Source organism: Portunus trituberculatus, chromosome 29 (assembly GCF_017591435.1).
Source record: "Portunus trituberculatus isolate SZX2019 chromosome 29, ASM1759143v1, whole genome shotgun sequence".
NCBI classification, from domain to species: Eukaryota; Metazoa; Arthropoda; class Malacostraca; order Decapoda; family Portunidae; genus Portunus; species Portunus trituberculatus.
In genome coordinates this window covers 4,633,512-4,658,511 of record NC_059283.1, presented here as the reverse complement: position 1 = coordinate 4,658,511, position 25,000 = coordinate 4,633,512, and the positions used below count along the sequence as shown (strand labels likewise).

The window sequence follows — 25,000 nt, the reverse complement described above, 5'->3', positions numbered from 1 at the left end:
TTTTTCTTGTCAACTTATTCATCCTCATTTTTCTTCATTATATTGTCTACTCTTACTCTCTTAATCATTCCTGTGACTATTTTTATTCTCTCTGTCCCTCTTTTCTTTCTTTCTTTGCTCTTACTCCATATTACTCCTCTCACGTTTTCTCCCTTTCCTTTTTTTTTTCTTCTTTCTTTCATCTACTTTCTTTGTCTCTCATTCTTCTCACGTATACATTCTCCTCCTCCTCTCACTTTCACATTCAAGTTCACTGTATAACAAAGAATATTTCGTGTATTTTACGAGAGGCATCAAGTATTTTTCTCTCTCCTTTTTCTTTTCACTCTTGTTAACTTCCTTTCACTCACTATCTCTCTCTTTCTCTTTCTCTCTCACCTTGCTTTGTCTCCTTCATGCATAACTTTCCCGCTTTTGCCTTGATTAAAATTTCCTCTCACCTCACACCCTCATGTCACTCTCACCCACCTGTCGCCCTCACCTCACCCTCCCTTCACTCACAGGACACTCACCTTTAAGTCAACCAACCGCACACCACACCCACCACAGCTGCGTCCACTACCACCACTACCACCACCAGCTCTCCGATATTCCGTGACCATCGCAGCTATGACCAGGAAATCCAAAGCCACAATATATTTCGCGGCCGTGTAGCGAAGTATAACACCCGCGGTTTGAGCTTAAATGAATTCCGCGCGTGTTGACATAAGCGGACGAGGATTCTCAGGAGTGTTATCTACGTAGCTTTTGGTCGAGTTGTTTGGGGTTCGTCGCGGTGAGTTGAGTGACAGGCGTGGCCACAAGGAGGGGTGTGTCACTCACTCCTTTTATTTGCAGTGTTTTTTGGGTCATGTTTTAGCTCCTTGGGTCTTAGAGTCTATTAACTGATGTTTTTAAGATTTGTCTGTTGATTGGAGTTGTAAAATTAATGGAAAGGAATAAGTGATGATTAGAGGTCAATATTTCAAACTTTCTGTGACTCTATTCATTACTTTTGATATTGTTAGTGGATTGTAGACGTTAACCTCTTTAATACTAGGACTCGTTTTTACCTTGAGGTGTGTGTGCGATTAGACCATTTTATTGACATTAGAAAGGGTCTATAGAGGTCAGAAGATTAATGGCCACAGTCTTCAGTACTTTAATCCCCCGCATGAGTTTCTGAAGCTGTATAAAATCACCAGATAGTAAGCAGAATGAATATGGAAACGCGTCATGGTACTCAAGGGGTTAAGCTGAAGGAAAGGATTAATTAATTCTAAAAGTCGATGTTACATACTCATTTCTACTATATTCCATTCTTTGCCTCGATTTTAGTTCTCTGATTCACTGAAAACCTGTCAATTGCCTTTACACACACACAGGTAAGGATAGGTAGGTGGAAATAAATAGTTTGTGCCAAGGAGAGTCTTATCGGATTATTGCGCTAGAGACTAAGACACTAAGAGAACACACAAGGTCATGAACAGAAATAAAATATCACAACATACCACACTCCTGTTGTGTTTGCCATTTTCTATCACATTTCTACCCTGTAATTAGATTAGGAGAGTGCCAGTAGGTCATTGCACGAAAAACTGAGACAACACGCACAATCATCAGAGGTAAAGTAACATAACATACCCTGCTACAATTTTGACCACTTTCCATCACATTTCTGTCCTCTCATCAGGTAAGGAGAGTCTCAGCGGGTCAGTGCACCAGGGACAAGCAGAGAACGGAGGACAGTGGAGATCAGTGTTGTGTATTATTTGACTGAGACCAAAAAGGAATTGACTGCATATTTTTTTTCATTTTCACATTTTTTTTCGCGTGACCTTTGCTGCATCGGTGCCAGAAACAGTTGTCAGGCAGTTGTATTCTTTTCCACAGTTTAAATATGGAAAAATAGAGATAAAAATAGATGAATGAATAAATATCCTTGTTCACTTATAGGTGGTAATTATTTTGGGTATCATCCCTGCTCTGTGCCTTCACTTAATGACGTTTTATTCTTTATTTAGAGAAGAATTTGCATTAGTAAAATTAAACAAAAAAGCTGAACTTGTAATCATTGAAATATTTGACCATTCTCTTTATCTGGAGCAATTTTAATAATTTACGTTTTCTGTTGAGAGAGAGAGAGAGAGAGAGAGAGAGAGAGAGAGAGAGAGAGAGAGAGAGAGAGAGAGAGAGAGAGAGAGAGAGAGAGAGAGAGAGAGAGAGAGAGAGAGAGAGAGAGAGATAACGTCCCTTGGTGTGGGCTTCAAACAAATGATAATTAATCGCTCTTGTTCATGTATTTTTAAACTTTATTACAAATTCCTGCTCCGCGTTCCGCCGTTTCACTTGTTTGGGCAGAATTTTTTTTTCCCCCACAGTTGCACGAGGTGAATGTTTGATGGCTTTGTTTTCCCTTTGTTTCCTCCTTTTGTTTCCTCTCTCTTTTTTCCCCTCACTATTTCCTTACTTTACCTCTTTTTTTTTCCTCCCTTTATTTCTTCATTTTAACTTTTTTTCAGATTTTTTAAGCAGTTTCTTTTTTCATATCTGTTTCCCTCCCTTTCCATTTCCCTTGTTTCACTTTGTTTTTTCTGTTTTCTCTCTCCTTCTCCTCCCTTTGTTTTGCTTGTTTTCCTTTTTTTCAGTTTTTTTTCTCTTTTTTTGACAGTTATTTCATCCTTTTAGTTTCCTGTTTTTTCTTTTCTTTTTTCTCATGTGTTTGTTTCCTGTCCCCTGTTTGTTTTCTTGTATTTCCTCCTTTTTCTCCTTCCCCCCTCTTGTTCATCCGCTTTTGTCTTCTGTATGACTTTCCAATTGCTTTTATATTCACCTTTACTTGAACTTTTTCGTTGTGTTATATTTTGTAGTATATTTGTCTCATATTTATATAGTTTTATCTCATGTAGAAGTTGACGTGTATTTTTTTTTTTTTTTTTTGTTAGTCTTTTTGATGGTTTATTAAATTTACGTCTAATTTATTATCCACAAAATAGACTCGGTTATCAAATTTGGGAGAGTTTTAAAAGAGTACACTAAAAAAAAAAAAAAAAATGGACGGAAATGGTCAGAGGAAAAGATAGGTAAATTTTAAACAGAAATTCCGATCTGTAGAGCTGATTTCTTCTTCACAGTTTCCCTTATCTTATCTCCTTACTTTGTTGCTCCTCCTTGTCAGTTTGTTTGTGGTATCATTTTTATTTGATCGCTTTATTTATTTATTTATTTTTTTAATTGCTCGCGTGTGAAAAGCGCCGCATCACACACGACGATTAGCAATACATGTACTGTTATAATATTTGAGCATTGAGTCGTTTCGTTAATGAATTATACCATTACCACTATTATACCGACAATAAAACTCTTCAAAGTGCAACGCCAGACTGGAGAGAGAGAGAGAGAGAGAGAGAGAGAGAGAGAGAGAGAGAGAATAAAATGATAAATAAAAAATGTGGATTCAATAGCAATAACGATATTACTGCAACACTTTAATATTTCCTCCCCTGTAAAACATTCCCTCGTGAAATTTTAGAAGGTTGTCTATTGTAAATACTTCACTTTTGTGCGGCTCTCGTGAAAAAGTCCCGTAACAATAATATTTGGTATGTTGCAACTGTCGTGCTGATAAGAAATAAAAAAAAAGTTGTTTCCAATTAACTCTATGAAAGTGAAAAGCAACAAGGATCGGGAAAGAGTCACAAATGGAATAATAAAGTAAGGCTATACTAATTCCACTAAAAATTGAATAAATAAATGATGTAGAATAATGAATAACAAAGATAATGAATAATACAGCGGTGGTCAATGCTGCACAGATTGTAATTGGTGGTAGAATTGTAATGGTGAAGTGGAAATTATGCAGATGACATAATTCGATGGAAAAAACAAAAATAAAATGGACAAATAATATAGAAAAAAAAGCAAGAAATAACGTCAAAGAATAATAAAATAACTAATTTATTTCCCTTCAATACATTAGACATGGAAAAAAAATGGAAAAATACTAGAAATAATTTAGATACGAAAGCAGAAACACACAAAAAATAATAAAATAAAAGAAAATCCTGTTTATTTATTCCCATTCAATAAACAAAGTACAAGAAAAAAAAGACAATAAAAAAATCATATAAATGGAAAACCAAAACTCAATAACAACACAAAACCACACAAAAAAGTCAATAACAGAGCATCACTTCCCTTCAATACACAAAATAAAGAAAAGAACGAAAAATTGAAATAAAACAAGACCCACAAACCCACAAAACAACAAATATCAAATAGCCATGCAAAATCCCTCACACAAAGCCACACCACACTAAAAAAAAAAAAAACAGTTATTCTCTCCTTTCCTCCACCGCCTCCGCCCCCCGTCAACATTTCAACGGCAGAAGCGGACGCCGAGAGTCTGCCCGGCCTCCACATTTCACTCATCCTCCTCGTGTCCCTTCCTCCCAGAGAGACGCGTGATATACGGCGTGTGTGCTGCGAATATGCAGTTTCCATCCCAGCCCGGCGTCTGAACTGAGTGGAGGCAAGGGAGAGAGAGAGAGAGAGAGAGAGAGAGAGAGAGAGAGAGAGAGAGAGAGAGAGAGAGAGAGAGAGAGAGAATGTGTGTGTGTGTGTGTGTGTGTGTGTGAGAGAGAGAGAGAGAGAGAGAGAGAGAGAGAGAGAGAGAGAGAGAGAGAGAGAGAGAGAGAATGTGATAAAGACAGGAACGGTGACATAGTAAGACAAGTGGAGAGACAAATAGAGATAAACAGAGGGAGATAGAGACACGAGATACAAGCAGACATACATACAGACTGACAAAGAGAATCGAACACAGACCATAACAAAACTTAATAACCAAACTTGATGAGAAACAAGAACAGACAAACAAAACAGAGAGTAAGACAGACAGACGGACAGATAAACAGACCTTAGGCGAGACACACAGACACACAGACAGACAGACAGATAGAGAAACAGACAGAAGATGCAATTTAAGCCCGTGTTTACTTATTCATGAAAAAAGGAACCTGACAACCCTTTGAAACTTGCACTGAAAAAAAAAAAAGTGTAGAGTTTGGTGGTTTTAAGTGAATGGAAATACGAAGGGGAGATTGTAAGGGGTAAGTTGAGGGAGGGTGAGGGGGGAGGGGTGAGTGTGGGAGAGAGGGAGAGGTGGAAAAGGGAAATAGAGAGTGGGCGGGTCCTGTTAGATGGATTCTGTGTGTGGGCGTGGCTAGGAGTGCAGATTGTGTGTGTGTGTGTGTGTGTGTGTGTGTGTGTGCTGTAAGAAGAAATTTTAATATATAGTTATTCTTATTCACTCAAACTCAACATAGAGACATGGCAAGAGATACAAACACACACACAATTACCTTACACCGATATTTTCTTTCCTTTTATTTATATTTATTTTCTTTTATATATTTTTTTCTTTTACACCCACACTACATATAAACGTAACTTTTTACACTAAACTTACGCATTCTTTATCTTATTGACTCAGAAGAAAATGTATATTATAATCCATAAGTGACCAAAAAAAAAAAATAAAGAAAGAAAGAAAAAGAAAATGGGAAAAAAGTATATTATGACCAAAAAGTGACAAGAAAGCTAATAAAGAAAGAAAATAGGAAATAAAATAGGAAGAAAGAAAAGTTCATTATGAGCTTATTGACCAGAAAAAAAAGGAAATTATGACCAAAAGTGACAACAAAACGAAAAAAATAGAAAAAATGAAAGTTACAAGAAAGCTAATAAAGAAAGAAAATAGGAAATAAAATAGGAAGAAAGAAAAGTTCATTATGAGCTTATTGACCAGAAAAAAAGGAAATTATGACCAAAAGTGACAACAAAACCAGAAAAAAATTGAAAAAATGAAAAAAAATATTATAAAAACATAAGAACATAAGAAAGAAAATAGGAAATAAAATAGAAAAGAAAGAAAAGTTTATTATGAGCTTATTGATCCAGAAAAAAAAAAGGAATTTATGACCGAAAAGTGACAACAAAACAAATAAGAAAAAAGGAAAATAGAAACAAATAGGAAAAGAAAAAAGGTATATTATAAGAACACAAATAAAATAGGAAATAAAATAGAAAAGAAAGAAAAAGTTGATAATGACCTTATTGACCAGAAAAAAATATGACCAAAAAACTGACAACAAAACAAATAAGAAAAAAGGAAAATAGAAACAAATAGGAAAAGAAAAAAAAAGGTATATTAGACCAACAGGTGACAACAAAACAGGAATGGCCAGGTAAAGTATCACCACGTGACAGGAAATCTAGAAAACCTTTATATAGAAAATGACAAATTCAAGGTAAAAATATAATTGCTAAAACACAATTATAGTATTTAATAAAAAGAAACTGTAGTAATTAGAGGAGGAGGAAGAGTGGGAAGGGAGAAAAGAATAGTGGTGGTGGTGGTGGTGGTGGTAGTTATAACAAAGAAAACTAAAATAATAAAACGAAATAGCCAATAAAATAGAATTAAGTTTAAAAAAAAAGGAAAGAAAACTAAATGGTGGTGATATTGAGAGTGGTGGTAATAGTGATGGTGGTAGTGATGGTGGCGGTTGCTATGACAACCACTAAAAATGAAAAATGCACAGAAAACGAAAGAAACTTGGAAAGAAAACCAAAATAAAGTAAAATATGTTGACAGTGGAGGTGAGAGTGACAATAACGATAGCGATGGGTAAATAAAACAATGAAAAAGACAAAGGAAAAAATTGATAAAAAGTAGAAAGTGAAAAAAAAATTACGAAAGGAATGAAGAAAAAAAAACAAGGAAAGAAATAGACAAAGAGATAGAAAGTAAAAAAGAAAAAAAAGTTGCGAAAGAAATGAAGAGAAAAAAAAATAGAAAGTGAAGAAAATAATTACGAAAGCATTGAAAAGGAAAAAATAGATAAAAATAGACACAAAGTAGAAGAGGAGTCACAAAGGCGATGAAGAGAAAAAAAAAATAAATAGAAAATTAAAAAAAATTATGAAAGCAATGAAGGGAAAAAAACAATAGAAAAAAAAAAAGATAGTGAAGGAATGAAGAGAAAAAACAATAGGAAAATGGGGAATAAAGAAAGGACATAGAAAAGACATGAAGAGGAAAAAGAATAGAAAAAATAGAAAATAAAGAAGAGAGATAGTAAAGGAATGAAGAGGAAAAATAGAAAAAAGCAGAAAAAAAATAAATAAAGACATGAAGAGGAAAAAGAAAGTAAAAAAAATTAGAAAATAAAGAAAGGAGATTGTAAAAAGAAGGGAGATAATAAAGACATGAAAAGAAAAAAAATAGAAAAATAGTAAGAAAAAAGATAGTAACGACATGAAGAGGAAAAAATAATGGAAAAAAATAGAAAAAAAACTAAAACAACGAAGAGAATAGAAAAATAGAAAATAAAGAAAGGAGATAGTAATGGAATGAAAAGGAAAAAATAGAAAAATAGCAAGAAAAAATGATAATAACGACATGAAGAGGAAAAATAATGGAAAAAAAATTGAAAATAAAGAAAGGAGATAGAAAAGACATGAAGAGGAAAAGAATAGAAAATAGAAAATAAAGAAGGGAGATAGTAAAGGAATGAAGAGGAAGAATAGAAAAAAGCAAAAAAAGATAATAAAGACATGAACAGGAGAAAAAATGGAAAAAATATAAAATAAAGAAAGGAGATGCAAAGACAGGTAGAGGAAAATAATAGAAAAAAAATATATGGGGAAATTGTAGACATGAAAAGGAAAAAAATAGAAAAAAAGGAGATAGTAAAGAAATAAAGAGGAAAAAGAATACGGAAAAAAAACAAAGGAAGAAAAAGACCATGCGCGCTTTGGGGTCCGAGGGGTCTCCAAGCGCACGGGTTCGAATCCTGTCCACGGTCTGAGTGCAGGTTGGGCTTCCTCACTCAGGGCAACGGTTTCCTAGCGGGTGGGCTTTGAGATAGGAGGTACCACAAAAAGTATCCCCTTTAGCCCATAAATCCCCGTGATAAGCCCACATGGTATAAATAAATAATAAAAAAAACAACGAGGAGGAAAAAGATTTAATAAAAACTCAGAAAATAAAGGAAAAACTCACGAAGAAAGTTCATATCAGAAAGCAAGGTGGAAAGGAATATTGTGGAATAAGTCTTTACGAACAACTGGGAAAGCGTGTGCGTCTGTCTGTATGTATGTATGTATGAATGTATCCAGTCCATATTTTAGGGGGATGAAATATTTTTAGTGCGCGTATTTGTTCTACGAGAGAGGAAAGAAAAGAGAGAGAGAGAAAAAAAATCAAGGTACATTTCCCTCCTATGCCTGAAGATATTTACTTTGCTTTGTGTGTGTATGTATGTATGTTTGTATGTTTGTATGTACGTCTAGCAGTGGTCTCTTTTTTTTTATATAAGTGAAAAGTGTAAAGTTCATTGTTATTGTTGTCATTCTTGTTCTTTTCTTGTTCTTAATCTTGTTCTCTTTTTTTTCTTCTTCTTCTTCTTCTTATTATTATTATTATTATTATTATTATTATTATTATTATATTATTATTATTATTATTATTATTATTATTATTATTATTATTATTATTATTATTATTATTATTATTATTATTATTATTATTATTATTATTATTCATTAGATTTTCACCTTAAATATTTTTTTTTTCCTGTATATAAAAGAAGAGGGGGATGATTTACTGTTAATTGAAGGCGCGGGTTACAGAGAGGAGGAGGAAGAGGAGGAGGAGGAGGAGAGGAGGAGGAGGAGGAGAGAAAGGGGAGATGAGATATTTGTTCTCATTTTTTTTGTTTAGTAAATTTTCTTTCTCTCTCTCTCTCTCTCTCTCTCTCTCTCTCTCTCTCTCTCTCTCTCTCTCTCTCTCTCTCTCTCTCTTGTTTTTCCTGTTATTGGAATATCAAGGAAAAATTTCTTTGCAACACTTTAAATCTATTGATGTTTTTTCTCCTTTTTTCTCGTTTGGTCTTCCTTTGATTTTCTTTTCTTATTCATTTTTTTTTTTTTTTGTATTTGTATGTCTTTCTGTGCTTGTTTATTATTTTTCTTCGTCATTTTTATTTCTCATTTCTACGTTTCATTTTATCCTTTTTTCTCTTTATTTTTCTTTATCTTTCTCTTTTCTTTGCCACTCGTTTGTTTTTCTCCATTTTCTATTCTTTTTTCTCTCTTCTCTTTGCTTTAATTTCTTCTTCGTTTTCACTTTTGTTTTTCTCTTTCTTTGTTCGCCTTTTACCTCAAATTGTTTCCACTTCTTTGTGTCCAGCATTCTCTCTCTCTCTCTCTCTCTCTCTCTCTCTCTCTCTCTCTCTCTCTCTCTCTCTCTCTCTCTCTCTCTCTCTCTCTCTCTCTCTCTCTCTCTCTCTCTCAAGTTTCCTCCTTTCATTCTTAATCTATTATATCTTCACACCTGTCTCTCCTCCTCCTCCTCCTCCTCCTCCTCCTCCTCCTCCTCCTCCTCCTCCTCTTCCTCCTCCTCCTCTTCCTCCTCCTCCTCCTCCTCCTCCTCCTCCTCCTCCTCCTCCTTGATCTCTCGGTCCTTTGAGAGATCTTTGTTGCCTTAATGATGCTCTAACGAGGCTTCTTATCCTGCTGCTGCTGCTGCTGCTCGTGGTGGTGATGGTGGTGGTGGTGGTGGTGATAATGCTAAATTTAGACTCTGCTTTGAAAATTTAACTCGTTTTATTCAGTGTAATAAGTTCTAAAGGACTTCTGGAGGTTGGTTATACGTGGATGTGTTCCTTATGTATATTTTTTATGCTATATTCATAGTTTTTCTTTTTTTGTGTGTATATTTATGTATGTATGTATGTATGTATGAAAGTTGCTCTTCTCTCTCTCTCTCTCTCTCTCTCTCTCTCTCTCTCTCTCTCTCTCTCTCTCTCTCTCTCTCTCTCTCTCTCTCTCTCTCTCTCTCTCTCCTCTATTATGAAAGAGATACGTGGAATAGATTTGATCGTTACTCGGTTATACGTCATCTCCTCCTCCTCCTCCTCCTCCTCCTCCTCCTCCTCGATTCGTAAATCTATATAATGACTTCTACAACCAGAGAATATTATTTAATCATGATGGTTTACATCTTAACGAAATCGGATCGGCGCGGCTTGGCCGTCTATTTCACGACGCTTTTGTTGCTCACCTGGCAAAAAACGCGAGCCAACTAGCACGGCCAGGGACAACGTAAATAGTAATGGTAATGCTGACACGGCCCCATCTACTCAAAATTTTTTCAAGTTTTGCTTTGTAAATGCTCGCAATATCAGAAATAAATTTCAGGATCTTGAAGAAATCGTTTGCATGGAGGAATATGATGTTATCGGCGTAACGGAATCGTGGATTGATACAGTAAACAGAGACTTTTGGCCGAATTTTCAATACCCGGGTACAGTTTATTCAGTTGTGAAAGAAACGAAAGAGAAGGAGGCGGGATGCTCCTGTACGTTAAAACTAATCTTCACCCAATTGCAAAATCCACCACGAAAATAGCTAATATAAATGCGTCATTCATTCAGCTTAACCTCCAGTCCCGCAAAATCGTAATTGGTATTATTTATAGACCTCCAAGTCAGTCAACGGCAGTAGACAACCAACTTTATGAACAGATAGCTGAAATCTGTTGCGAAAACGAAACCGTAATCTTTGGTGACTTCAATCTTCCTATACGTAGATGGGGCGATCCTTTAAACTCACATACAGGACTCAGTTTATACGCGAACTTGCTCGAAAGCAGCCTTTATCAATTAGTAGAACAGCCGACAAGAGGAGAAAATATTTTAGACCTTGTCTTAACTACGAATGAAAACATTGTCGGAAATGTAAAAGTAGGACCTGAGTTCAGTAGCAGTGACCACCGGGTGATTACTTTCAGTATTCAAGAAAATAAATCTATAATAAAGGAAAGTAAAGAAAAAGTACCTGACTATCAAAGGGCCAACTATAGAAAACTTAGAAACATTCTTGCGCAAAGCGATTGGAGTGAGCTCTCGGGAAACATAAGTATTAACGAAGCATGGCTAATATTTACATCCAATCTTAACAAAGCAGTAGATGCATCTGTTCCACTACGAAATAGGCGCTCGATCGTTAACTCAAAACCGAAGTGGTGGAATACGGAAATAAAAAATAGCCTCCTTGCTAAGAAACGCGCATTTCAGAAATATAAGCTCACTCAAATAAACAGTGATAAGATAGAACACGACCGATTACGCCGAAATACCAAAGCACTCATCAAGAGAAGTAAGAAAAACCTCGAGCTTCACATTGCAAATTCCAGTAAGTCTAATCCCAAGGAATTTTTCAGCTACATTAGAAAGAAAAGACCTTACCATCAGTAATAGGCCCATTAAAAATGCAAAACGGCGAGTACACTGAAAACGATACCATGATGGCAAATATCTTAAATAACTACTTCTCAACCGTATTCACAGAAGAAGTTAACTTAGAACAACAGCCGACTCCTCGCATTCAAAGTAATAACGTCTTTCTGAATACGTGCACATTTGAAGAAAACGAAATTTTGCAAGCGATCAGTAAAATTAAAGTAAACAAAACGCCGGGCCCTGATAGAATTTCTCCAAGAATATTAAAAGAGGCTAAAAATGAATTAGCTAAACCACTTTCGATACTGTTTGGTAAATCGTTAAATACTGGAAAAGTACCCGACGAATGGAAACTCGCGAACGTTACACCTATATTTAAAAAGGTAACAAGTCTGAAGCTCAAAATTATAGACCGATAAGCCTCACATCGGTGGTAGGTAAACTAATGGAATCGCTTATACGAGACAAAACGGTAGCATTCCTCGAAAGTAATAACATCATCAAGGACTCTCAACACGGATTCAGAAACAAGCGATCATGCCTTACAAACTTACTCGACTTTTTCCATCACGTATATAATCTGTTCGACGACACTAGGGCGGTTGATATAATTTATTTAGATTTTCAAAAGCCTTCGATAAGGTTCCCCACAAACGCCTCATCAATAAACTAAAAGCTCACGGTATAACTGGCGATCTCGTTACATGGATCGAAGACTGGCTATCGGGCCGTGAACAGCGTGTAGTAATAAACGGTAAATCGTCAGAATGGACCAGCGTAAGTAGTGGCGTTCCTCAGGGATCAGTCTTGGGACCGATTCTTTTTATCATATATATAAACGACATCGAGGAAAATATTAACTGTAAAGTATCAAAATTCGCGGATGATACAAAAATTGCAAACAGGGCGGACTCAGTAACTCAGCGTCAACTTTTACAGAACGATTTAGATACCCTCGTCGAATGGTCTAAAACGTGGCTGATGAATTTCAATTTTGACAAATGTCATGTTCTACATATTGGAAATAGTAATCCACGAGCGAACTACACAATGGGGAATGCTTCCATAAAGAGCGTACAGAGAGAAAAAGATCTTGGCGTTGTAATATCGGCTGACCTCAAACAAAGTAATCAATGCACCGAAGTTGTGAAAATCGCAAATAAATTAGTCGGCTTTATCGGAAGATCATTCACATTCAAAACGGAAGAGATAATATTAACTTTATATAATTCGCTCGTACGCCCGCACCTTGAATATAACGTACAATTTTGGTCACCCTATTATAAGAAAGACATTGAAAAATTAGAAAGAATACAGCGTCGATTAACTAAAATGGTTCCAAGATTACGTAATAAACCATACGAGGAACGACTTAAAGAACTAAATTTATTTACTCTTTCCAAACGTCGATTACGAGGGACCTTATCACACTCTTCAAAATTTTAAGGGATTTACGAATATGAATCCTGATAACTTCCTAACGCTTGACCGGTCAAATTTCACCAGAAACAACGGTTTCAAGGTAATAGGAAAGCGATTTAAAACAAACGAAGCCAAACATTTTTCTTTAATCGCATTATCAATATTTGGAACGGTTTGCCATCGAACGTAGTTGATTCAGGTACTATTGAGACATTCAAAATTCGTCTTGACAAATATTTCGAAACTAATCCCCGGTTGTCACTGTTTATCTCCGAGTAATTTGCGCCGTCCATAAAGAAATATGCCTCAGATCGTGAATTGCGGGTGTTTCGCGAATACACTTACCCTCCTTACACGACACAGACAGCCCCGAGTTAACGGTCACTACTACTACTCTCGACCTGTGACGGGCTGTGGAAAGTCAGGAGCCCTGACAGTAGTGATCATCATCGGGAATTAAAGTACCAGGGTCACTGCTGCAGGGGTAACCATGTAGTGTGCGGCGCCCCTTAGTGGGAAGTACACTTTACAGTGGACTGAACGGAGCTGGGGCCTGATTGACTGCTGCCTCCTTGAAAGCGCCAGGCAAGGCTGCCGCACCACCTCTTGACCTCTACACTGTGTCCACATTTACATTACACTATACTATACTTACACTCACAGATAACCCTGAGTTAACGGTCACTACTCCCACTTTCGACCTGTGACGGGTTGTGTTTGTCTAGGGCCCTGTTAATTTTTATCACCATCGGGACAACCAGGGATCAATGTTGCAGGGGGAAATCAGTGTACGGCGTCCCTCCAAGGGAAAGTACGCTTACTCAGTGGAGTGAACGGAGCTGGGGCCTGATTGACTGCTGCCTCCCTTGAAAGCGCCAGGCAAGGCTGCCGCACCACCCTCCGACATCCACACTGTGACTCCACCCACACGCACATTCACCACACTACACAACCGTAAAACACCTACATAGTCCCCACAAACAAGAGTAGACGTAGATTACAACTTCTTTTCTCTATTCTCTAAAATTCCATTTGGTTTTTCAATACCAGATGGTGCCTTTCCTTTTCCGGCCGGCTTCGGCTGGTGGGATGGGTGGGTGGCCTTCTGCTTTCCTGTCCTGTCTCTCACACTGTGTAGTTAGTATAGAATAGTTAACTAAGCAGCCTAGTAAGGACCCCAGGGTCTGTTGTTGCTTGGGCTTTCCTTTGTATTCCTTTGTATTCCTCCTCCTCCTCCTCCTTGAATATCTAATTTAGCATCATCATCTGCGTGTGAATTCCGTTGACTGTTTCACTTAAGTCGTCGCTTTTGGTGCATGTCTTACCTTTATTATATTCCTCCTCCTCCTCCTCCTCCTCCTCCTCCTCCTCCTCCTCCTTGTCTGCCTCGTACCTTATAAATACACTTTTATATTTTTCTCCAACTTGATGAATCCAAAATATTTTCTTTCTTGGTTTTGGTAACTTAACTGTCTGTGTATCTGTGTCTGTGTCTGTCTGTCTGTCTGTCTGTGTCTGTCTGTCTGTGTCTTTCTGTCTGTCTGTCTGTGTCTGTCTGCCTGCCTATCTGTCTGTCTGTCTGCCTTTCTGTCTGTTCTGTGCTTGTTATTTTTCTATAGTCTCTCTCTCTCTCTCTCTCTCTCTCTCTCTCTCTCTCTCTCTCTCTCTCTCTCTCTCTCTCTCTCTCTCTCTCTCTCTCTCCCTCTCCCTCTCTCTCTCTCTCATTCATTACAGCCCCCTTCCACCAACACAACTTCCTAGAAACTCCCTATTTTATCTCCCCCATCATCTTCTCTTCCTCTGATAGCCCTGCCTTTCATCCCCCCATCATCACACTCCACTCGCATCACCCTTCATCGCTTCCTTCATCTCCCCCATCAATATAGCATCCAATAGACTCACCCCACCCTCATCTTCCCATCCTCTTCCTATCCTCCTGTTTGTTATCTTCACTCACTGGGGCTTCATCTATATATTCTGCACCTTCTTCTTCCCCTTCAGTATCGAAGACAGACACTGGTGCTAAAATGTTTTCCAGGGTGAACCACGAACCAGTGAGTAAACCCTCTGAAGTGTCAAGGATAAAAGACATTGCGGTTCTTATATTTTTGTTCCTTCCTGCCTCTTGTTTCGGTTCCTGGTTCGTGGTTCGTGGTTCGTGGTTCTTTTTTTTTTTTTTTCTCTTTTTTTCTTGTCTGTTTGTGTGTCTTGGTTTGTCTCCAGTTGTTGCTTTGGGTGTTTTCTTTTATATTTTCTTTTTCTTATTTCTTTCTATTATTGCGTTTGTTTTTCGCTTTTCCTTTTTTTTGTTTTTATTTTCTTTCCTCTTACTGTACTTGTTCTTTTTTCTTTCTTTCTTTTCTTTCTTTCTTTTTTTTTACAATATCTATCCTTGCTCAGTGTTCGTTTATTTTTTTTTTTTCACCTTTTCATTTTTTTCTCTCACCCTTTCCTTCGCTATTTTATTTCTTTCCTATTCTTCTTCTCTTTCTCTCACTTGTCTCTTTCCTCTCCTTTACTTCTTTGTGGTTATTCTCCTTCTCTTACCTTTTGTCTCTCTCTCTCTCTCTCTCTCTCTCTCTCTCTCTCTCTCTCTCTCTCTCTCTCTCTCTCTCTCTCTCTCTCTCTCTCTCTCTCTCTTTTTTTTTTTTTTTTATTTAAACAAAACTTAATACAAAGGAACATGTACCCAAATGCGCACTGTCGTGTGCTACCTATTCTAAGGGTACTACAATCTATTTCTCTACAATATTTACAAGACTTAAAAATAGATAATATACAAGATGGTCAGCATGTAAATGGAGCACTATTCGTTTCACTTCACTAGCACTATTCACGCACTGCACTACACTGAGTGTCACGTCACAAAGAGTGTCAGAGGAGTTGGCAGTGTCTGTCTCCACTTATGTGCCATCAGTTTGACACTGTGAGTGTTCATCTCCTGGACGTGAGGCACCGCGGCCGTGAACAAGTTCCACATCCTGGAGACGCGTCCTGCGAAGGTGCGTTGATGCTGACACCCGTGGGATCGCGGCACCTCTACGGCGTCACCACCATTGAGCACCGTTCTCGTGCTCCGTGCGGTGACTCTTAGAGGATGACGCAGCCCTGCCAGATGTGGCACTCTTTGCACCTGTGCCTTATGGAACACTACGATCGCCGCCACGTCTCTGCGGTGTTCCAGTGAATCAAGGGGACGCTCAGGCTCTGGGTGAGGTGGTAGTGCAGCATCTACTAGCCGTATGGCGCGGCGTTGGATGCTGTCCAGTCTCCTTCTGTGTGTGGCGGCACAGGACATCCAGGAGAGAGCTGCGTATTCAAGGTGGGGCCGCACCTGTGCCTTGTACAGCAGCAGTCTCCCTTCCTGTCGAGGAAACTGGCGATCCTTCTGAGAGCGGAGATCCTGTGAGAGGCTTTCTTGGCAATGGTTTTGACATGCCTGTCAAACCTCAGCCCTCGATCCACCTCCACTCCAAGTATCTTGACGTCATCTTGGAGTGGGAGAGCAGCAGCGCCAAAGACAACTTTCCTGCCATTGCTGCCATGGCGGCTGGGGACCGAGAGACAACCATTGCTTGTGTCTTCTCCGGCGCGAATGTCACTTGCCAGCGAGCACCCCACTCCTTTATCACTCGTAGCTGCTGATTGATGGCCTCAGCAGCCCGCCCACTGTCCTGGCGTGGATAGGTATAGGAGAGGGTGCAGTCATCAGCATAGGCCATGACTCCTGGCAGTAGCTGGAGAAGATCATCCACGTAGATATTCCACAGGAGTGGGCCAAGAATTGAACCCTGTGGCACTGATGCCTCCACAGGCAGGGACTCAGATGTTTGCCCGTTGACAACCACCTTGAGGCTTCTGTCCTGCAGGTAATTTCCCAAGAGTCGTAGCAAGCCACCCTGGATGCCTTTAGCACGAAGCTTTTCTAGTAATCCGTTGTGCCATACTTTATCAAAAGCTCCTGCTATGTCCAAAGCAACCACTATAGTGTCCTTGCCGTCGTCGAGGGCGTCCTGCCAATGCCTGGTGAGAAGCATCATTAGGTCGGAGGTTGACCTTCCAGGTCTGAACCCAAACTGTTGGTCTGAGAGGAGGGCATTGTCCTTGAGATGTCTACACACCACCTCTGCCACGACCCTCTCAAACACTTTACCCACCACTGACAACAGGGATATGGGTCTGTAGTTTTTTGGGTCCGTCCTGGAGCTTTTTGTGTGCAGGAACTACTCGAGCCTCCTTCCACACTGAAGGCCAGACGTTTTCCCGTACACAAGTTGTGAACTTGGGTGAGAGGGGCAGCCAGTTCCTGGGAGCATCGCTTCAGCAGGTGCGGGCTGATGTCATCAGGGCCGGTGGCTTTCTGTGTGTCCAGCCCCCGCAATAATCGCTTCACCTGCTGATGCGTCACCTCCACCATGGTGACAGTCTTCTCACATTGCTGGACCAGCTGAGGCGGTGGCTGCTCTCTCTCTCTCTCTCTCTCTCTCTCTCTCTCTCTCTCTCTCTCTCTCTCTCTCTCTCTCTCTCTCTCCTTCACTCCCTCCTTCACACTAAACCGTATGTGACATGGCAGAAGACAAGGTGATTACTCCATCTTCCTCTTCCTCTTCTTCTTCTTCTTCTTCTTCTTCTTCTTCTTCTTCTTCTTCTTCTTCTTCTTCTTCTTCTTCTTCTTCTTCTTCTTCCTCTTCCTCCTCTCCCTCGTCTTTTACCATTCTCTTTTTCGCTTCTCTATCCTTTCATCCATCTTCCATCTTCCGTTTTCCTTTCCCTACTCTCTCTCTCTCTCTCTCTCTCTCTCTCTCTCTCTCTCTCTCTCTCTCTCTCTCTCTCTCTCTCTCTCTCTCTCTCTTTCTCTTTCTTTCTTTCTTTCTTTCTTTTTTCCTCTTCCCTCCCTTCTTCTTTTTTCATTCTTTCTTTCTTTCATTCCCTTTCTTTCTTTCTTTCTTTCTTTCTTTCTTTCTTTCTTTCTTTCTTTCTTTCTTTCCTTCCTACCCTCCTTTTCTTTCCTTCCCTCCTTTCTTTCTTCTTTCTTTCTTTCTTTCTTTCCTTCCTTCCTTCCTTTCTTTCTTTCTTTCTTTCTTTCTTTCTTTCTTTCTTTCTTTCTTTCCTTCCTTCCTTCCTTCCTTCCTTCCTTCCTTCCTTCCTTCTTTCTTTCTTTCTTTCTTTCTTTCTTTCTCTCTCTCTCTCTCTCTCTCTCTCTCTCTCTCTTCTTATTTCTTTCACTTATCAACTTTCTTCTTCCTGTTCGTGTTCTTCCTCCTCTTCACTTATTCCTTCCATTCCATTTCCCAATCAAACATTAGCTTTTCTCATTCCCTCTGCTTCCCTTTTATCACCCTTCATCTTCTTAATTCCTTCCTTCGATTCCCCTTCTCATTCTTATATCACTCTCCCTCCTTCCCTCCTCTCCTTCGTTGCTCCCCTTCTCATTCTGTCCTACTCTGTTTTAACCCTCTTTTATTCCTTCTCCCTCTCTTCCTTCCTCTCTTCCTCCCTTTCCTTTTATCTCTCTCCCTTTTCTACACTTCCGTCTCTTTCTCCATTCCTTCCTATCACCATTTATTTATTTCTATTCTCTCTTCCTCTCCCTCCCTCCTCCCTCCTTCCTCCTCTTTCCTCCTTCCTCCTTCCTCTCTCCTCCTTCTCTCTCTCTCTCTCTCTCTCTCTCTCTCTCTCTCTCTCTCTCTCTCTCTCTCTCTCTCTCTCTCTCTCTCTCTCTCCACCCTTTATTTTCCCTTCCATTTCTTCCTTAATTCCTTTTCTTCCTCATAGCAAGTAGATTAATGAGGCAAAGAGGAAAAATAGAGGAAACCTGGACTGGTCATCTATCTTTCTTCCTCCTCCTCCTCCTCCTCCTCCTCCTCCTCCTCCTCCTCCTCCTTTCGATACAAGTTCTGCCATTCCTCGCTCTCTCTAACTCAAGCTACACGAGTCTATTTCTCTCTCTCTCTCTCTCTCTCTCTCTCTCTCTCTCTCTCTCTCTCTCTCTCTCTCTCTCTCTACTTTTTTTTACATGATTTCTTTCTCATATCCATTCTTCCTGCATTCTTTTCTTCTCTTTCTCCTCCATTACTCATTCTCCTCCATATATCGTCCTTCTGCTTCTCTTCCTCCCCCTCCTCCTCTTCCTCTTCTTCCTCTTCTTCCTCCTTCTCTAGTCTTCTTTATTTTCCTTATTTTCGTATGCACCATATCCTCCCTCACCAGTCACCTTTGTCTGTCCTCCTCCTCCTCCTCCTCCTCCTCCTCCTCCTCCTCCTCCTCCTCCTCCTCCTCCTCCTCCTCTTCTTCTTCTTCTTCTTCTTCTTCTTCCTCTTTACAGGAGAAAACTACATTCAAATAAGTTGTTTTCGTTCTTTTTATGAGTTGATGGTGACGTTTCTGTGTGTGTGTGTGTGTGTGTGTGTGTGTGTGTGTGTGTGTGTGTGTGTTTTGTGATGCAAAGGAAGCGAATTTCAGGAGATAAAGACCGGGTCGCTTCACCTGATTGTTTGCTCTCTCTCTCTCTCTCTCTCTCTCTCTCTCTCTCTCTCTCTCTCTCTCTCTCTCTCTCTCTCTCTCTCTCTCTCTCTCTCTCTCTCTCTCTCTGTTATATGTCCCATGGGTCTCACCTCATTATTGCTACCCCATTTCTCTCTCTCTCTCTCTCTCTCTCTCTCTCTCTCTCTCTCTCTCTCTCTCTCTCTCTCTCTCTCTCTCTCTCTCTCTCTCTCTCTCTCTCTCTCTCTCTCTCTCCTATCATCATCTCCTTCCCTCTGCTCTCTATACCACTTCAGGTAAACACTAGGGAAGCTGATGGCTCTGAGACGCAAAATACCTTTATAATGGTGAATCTGGGACATAAGGACGTGATGTATGACCTCTTTAAGTTCTCCGAGGATGCACAGTCTTATTACGCAGATCTCCTTGCCTTTCTATTCCTCTCCTTGCCTCCTATTGCCTCCTACTCTCAGTCCAGCTCTTCCTCCTCCTTCTCTTTCTCCTTCTTCTCCCCCTCTCCTTGCCTCTCACTGCCTCCTACTGTCAGTCCAGCTCTTCCTCCTCCTTCTCTTTCTCCTTCTCCTTCTCCTTCTCCTTGTCTCGGCCTCTCGTGTTGGAATAGTGTAGTTTCTCCTTATTGACGTTCGTTTTCTTTTGTTGTTTAATCGCCTTCCATTCTGGCTTATTGCTCTTCCTGCTCTTTGTGTGTTTGTAGTGGTGTCAGTGTGTGTGTGTGTGTGTGTGTGTGTGTGTGTGTGGAGTGGGCGGTGAGTGTCTGTGGGTGTGGGTGTGTGGGTGTACTTTGTGTTCTCTTATTTTTTACTTCTATACATTTATCGCTTGATTTTGTGATATTTCTGTCTATGCAACTCATTTCTCGCGTCATTACACACACAAAAAGAAAAAAATCATTCAGTCAAATTGTCTGTGGTAGATAATACAACGAATGCTACATACAATACCTTTAAAAAATCTACTGAGGAATGACAGCACTGCATAATCATTAGTGTATATATGAAGTAGCTATATTTATTTTCTCATTTTTAATCTTTTTTTTTTGTGAAGTGTTTTAAAAATGTATTCTAATTTCCCTTTTTTATATTCCTTCATGGTGTGTGAAAATATATATTCTTATTACTTATCATCTTTTTTATTGTTTTACTGTGTTTAAAAATATATAATCTAAATAATGTTTTTTTTACCTTTTTTTTTATATTTCAGCTTATTGATACAGCGTACAAAAAATAATACATGTATCTTGCATTAAACACCAAGTAGTCTATTTTATTATCGGTTTACATCTCATTAACCTGCACAAGAAAAGTGTTTTACCTGCATACTTTTTGAAATTTTTAAGACGTCTTGCTTCAGTGTATTAGAAAATTGGCGAGAGCGTGTTCCGGTTCTCATGTTGAATTTCCCCAAGGTAATTAGCGTCTATTAAGGGTGTGCACTGCCTGTCTAAATCCTACCTTTCGTTGTGTAAAATTTTTGGATTTTCTCTCCTTCTCCCAGACAGGTGAGGGGATTAGGCGAGGCTCAGGTGAGGGTTAATTAGTGCTCTCCACCTGCTATTCGTACCTGCGCGTGAGGGAGACAGGCAGATGGAGGGACGAGAAAACAAACTGACACTTACCGAAAGACGTAGAAAAAGCAGGTAAACAGACAGGTAGATAATACGATCGATAGGAACAGACAGATGAACAGGAAGATAGAAACTGACATACACAGAAACAGAAACAGAGAGATGAACAAACAGACAAACGAATAAACAGAAGCGGAGAATTAAACAGCCAAATTAGCGGTAATAGATAAAGAGGGACGCAACAACAAACATTTGAAGACAGAGATAAACAGAAAAGAAAATTAAATGAACACCAAGAAGCACAAAGAAACATAGACGATTAAATAAATAAATAGAAAGATGAAGATAGTTAGATAGACAAACAGAAAAAAACAAAATCAGACATGCAACGAAGCAAACAGAAAATAGACAGACAGAAAGATAGACCGGTGAAAAGATAGACAGATTTATAAAGAGAAAAAAAATATGCCAATAGAAACAGTCAAACATGAATAGAAAGATAGATTAATAGATAGATAAATAGATAGATAGATAGATAGATAGATAGATAGATAGATAGATGAGATAGACAGGTAGATTAATAGATAGATAGATACATGGACAGATAGATTAATAGATGAATAAATAGATAGATACATGGACAGACAAATTAATAGATAAATGATTACATAGATAGATGGATACATTGACAGGTAGACTAATAGATAGAGAGATAGATAGATACATGGACAGGTAGGCAGACAGACAGACAGACAGACAGACAGACAAGCCAATAAAGGCGGCAGTTTGCACCAAGTTCGTAAACTCAAACTGAAGAATGGCCCGGCAAACAACATTTATAAAAGGGAAATCTGGTGAGTCTTAACTTCGTGAGACTCAGGCCCTTCTTTTCCATCCCTGTCCCTCTCCCTCTCTCTCCCTCTCCCTCTCCCTCTCCTCTCCTCTCCTCTCCCTCCCCCTCTCCCTCTCCCTCTCCCTCCCTTTTGCTACCTGGATTTAAATGTACTTGTTTTGTAGCTCAAATTAAGATCTCTCTCTCTCTCTCTCTCTCTCTCTCTCTCTCTCTCTCTCTCTCTCTCTCTCTCTCTCTCTCTCTCTCTCTCTCTCTCTCTCTCTCTCTCTCTCTGATTAATTTGATCTTTCCCTTTGTCTTGTTTTCTTTCTTTCCTGTTTCCGTTTTCAATTTGGGTTTGTTCAACTATTTTTCCTTTTATTTTTCCTTCCCTTACGTTTGTACTGGTTTATCTGTTTTCCTCCTTCTTTATTGGATATTCAGATTATATTGTCCTTCGGGTGTCCTCTCCTTCCTTCCTTCCTTCCTTCCTTCCTTCCTTCCTTTCTCCTTTGTTTCCTTCCTTCTTTCTCGTCTTTCTCTCTCCCTCGTCCCAATCAATTGATGTTTTTCTCTCTCCTTTACCTTCTTTCTATCATTTCGCTGTTCTTCCTCACTTATTTTTTTCTTTCCTCATGTTTTTGTGTTCTATTTCCTCGTTTACTCGCCTTTTCTCTCTACCCTTTTATCATCAATCGTCTTCTATTTCTCTCTGTGTCCTTTCATCTTTCTCGTTAGTCCCTTTCCTTCATCTTCCTGGTAACTAATTCTCCTCCTCCTCCTCCTCCTCCTCCTCCTCCTCCTCATCCTCATCCTTCATCATCTCTACGTTAACTGATCATGTCGCATTGCAAGAAACACGTTCCGATCATGTTCTGCCTGTGTTCCTCTCTTCTTAGCCCGTTGAGTTACCTGTGTTAATTAACAAGGCAATGGCAGTCAGGTATCAGGTGCGTGGACTATTTCTGAAGGCAATACTATTCTTTTATCCTTTGTTGTGTATAATTCCCTGTGAAATCTAACCTTGTCTCGTTTTCTTTACGTCTTTAATAGCATGTCTTTTGTGGATTCTGTTTTGACCTTTTTTTTTTATTGGTGAGTTTAAGCCTCGTGTGTGTGTGTGTGTGTGTGTGTGTGTGTGTGTGTGTGTGTGTGTAAGAAGGGTCTGTGTTTTTTTTAATGCTACAGAAAGAAAATAAAGTTTAGGATCAAAAGCTTTTGTAGGGCAGAAAAAGAGGCAGACGCTTCTTAGAGAGAGAGAGAGAGAGAGAGAGAGAGAGAGAGAGGGAGAGGGAGAAGTAGGACGCCATTCCCTAGATATTGTTATCGTGTCAAAGAGAAAAGAGAATACCTTGGCTTATAAGTTTTATTTCGTGGTGTGTGTGTCAAAGAGAGCGATTAGGAGGGACGCCCGTGTGTCTTCTTTCCGCGTCCTTTGCTGAGAGAGGAGGAGGAGGAGGAGGAGGAGGCTCAAGGAGATTGCGAGGATAAAGCTTGTTGAAGGAAGGTAGTATGCTGCTTCGTGTGTGTGTGTGTGTGTGTGTGTGTGTGTGTGTGTGTGTGTGTGTGTGTGTGTGTGTGTGTGTGTGTGTGTGTGTGTGTTCGTAAATTATAAGTATCGCCTTCCTTCTCCGCGGTGAAATAAGAGATGGACTATATAGTACGTACTTTCTTCGGGTCATCAAGTTTAAAAGATCGACTTTCTCCAGGCCATAAAATGTGAAGGATCGACTTTCCCCATTGCCCTGAATAAGAAGTCGACGTTCTGTACCGCATAACACTAATAAATCACAAAGAAATTAACAAATATCCTCGTGAAAATATAATAAGTCAACGTTCTGACAAATAGGTAAACAAAACAATGAAAAAAAAAAACAATAGCAAAATAGAACATCAAATAAAACATCCTCTCACATAATACGAATAAATAATAAAATAAGAAAAAATAAAAAAAATAGCACAAAATAAAAACATAACAGACCAGAAAAAAATAGAGAAATGAAAATACCGAATCTTGACTAAATAAACCAAGGAAACACAGAACCACAAACCCTTCCGTCCCTGCATTATTGGGAGCCAGCAAGTCAGTGATCCGCGGGAGATGCGTCAAAGCGGTGAAGGAGGAACGAGGAGGAGTAATGGCAGGAAGGGGTGTATCCTTCGAAGGGCGGCGACGGTGAAGGATTATCGCCCTGCAGGATGGCTTAGTGGGGAGATACTGTGGCTTCCTGCAATAACGAGAAGGAGGAGGAGGAAGATTGGCTTGAGTAAGAGGAAGATGAAGAGACGAGGTGCGTGGAGGGCCTGGAAGAGGAGAGATGCATAGAGAAGGATGGATGAGGATGAAGGGAAGGATGAATCAGGAGTAAAGGATGAGGGAACACAGGAGGTAGTGGATGGATAGGGTGATAAGTGAGGATAAAGTATAGAGAGGGAGAGGTTAAGAAAAGTAGGTGAAAAAGGATGAGGAAAGAACATGGAGGATGATAAACGAGGAATATGAGGAAGATGACAAAGTAGATAAAGAAAAAAAAGAGAAGTAGAGAGGGAGAGGTTAGGAGAAGTAGGTAAAAAAAGAATGAGAGGACGTGGAGATGATAAACGAGGAATATGACGAGGAAAAAAAAAATATATAGAAAAACAAACGTAAGACAACGAAAAAAATAGAAACTCAGAACACCACCAAGAAAGAAGAAGAAGGAGGAATAAGGTGAAGAGGAAGAAGAAGGAAGAGGTGCAAGGTAGTCACTTTCCAAGCCGTGTATCACTGTCGCGTACCTCGTTCGCCAAGAAGCATTACCGCCATCTGTCGCCACCACCACCATCACCACCCCCACCACCACCACCACCACCACCACCACCACCACCACCAGGCAGGACAAGTGTGGCGTACCTAATCTTCGGCGTCTCTGTCACACTTTCGTCCAATGCATAGAGTGACAGTAATAATCTTAAACTTCTATGTCTGTATGTCTGCATGTGTGTGTGTGAGATGGACTGAGACACACAAGCAAGGAAGTAAATTTGTTGGTGTGTTCTGCGTTTTCTTCTGCGTTTTCTTCACGTTTTCTTTGTCTCTCTTTCCAGATCTCGCGTCAGAGGAAGGAGCAACACACACCAGGCAATTCAGTAGCTGTCGAGGTCAGTGTGGATGGAGTACCTGCTTGTTTCCATGTTATTGTTGCTGTTTTGGGTGTTATTGTTCACTACTACTACTACTACTACTATTACTACTATTACTACTACTATTTTTGTTTTTTGGGATGTTTCGTGTTCTTTTCGTTTTTATTTTTGTATTTTATTGTCTTAGTCATCATCTTTTTTTTTTCTTCTGTTTCTTCTTCTCTTTTCCTTCCTTTTCTTTTCTTTCTTTTCTTCTTTTCTTTTTTC

At 39.4% G+C, this 25,000-nt stretch overlaps 1 protein-coding gene across 2 annotated transcripts in view; it reads left to right on the top strand.

Annotated features, from left to right (window-relative positions):
- Positions 1-25,000, top strand: part of LOC123510535 — a 209,283-nt gene that overhangs the window by 148,559 nt on the left and 35,724 nt on the right. For both annotated transcript variants that reach the window (XM_045265790.1, XM_045265788.1), the window contains exon 2: positions 24,698-24,751. The gene's annotated coding sequence lies outside the window, so the exon portion shown is untranslated. The remainder of the gene's footprint in view (positions 1-24,697; positions 24,752-25,000) is intronic.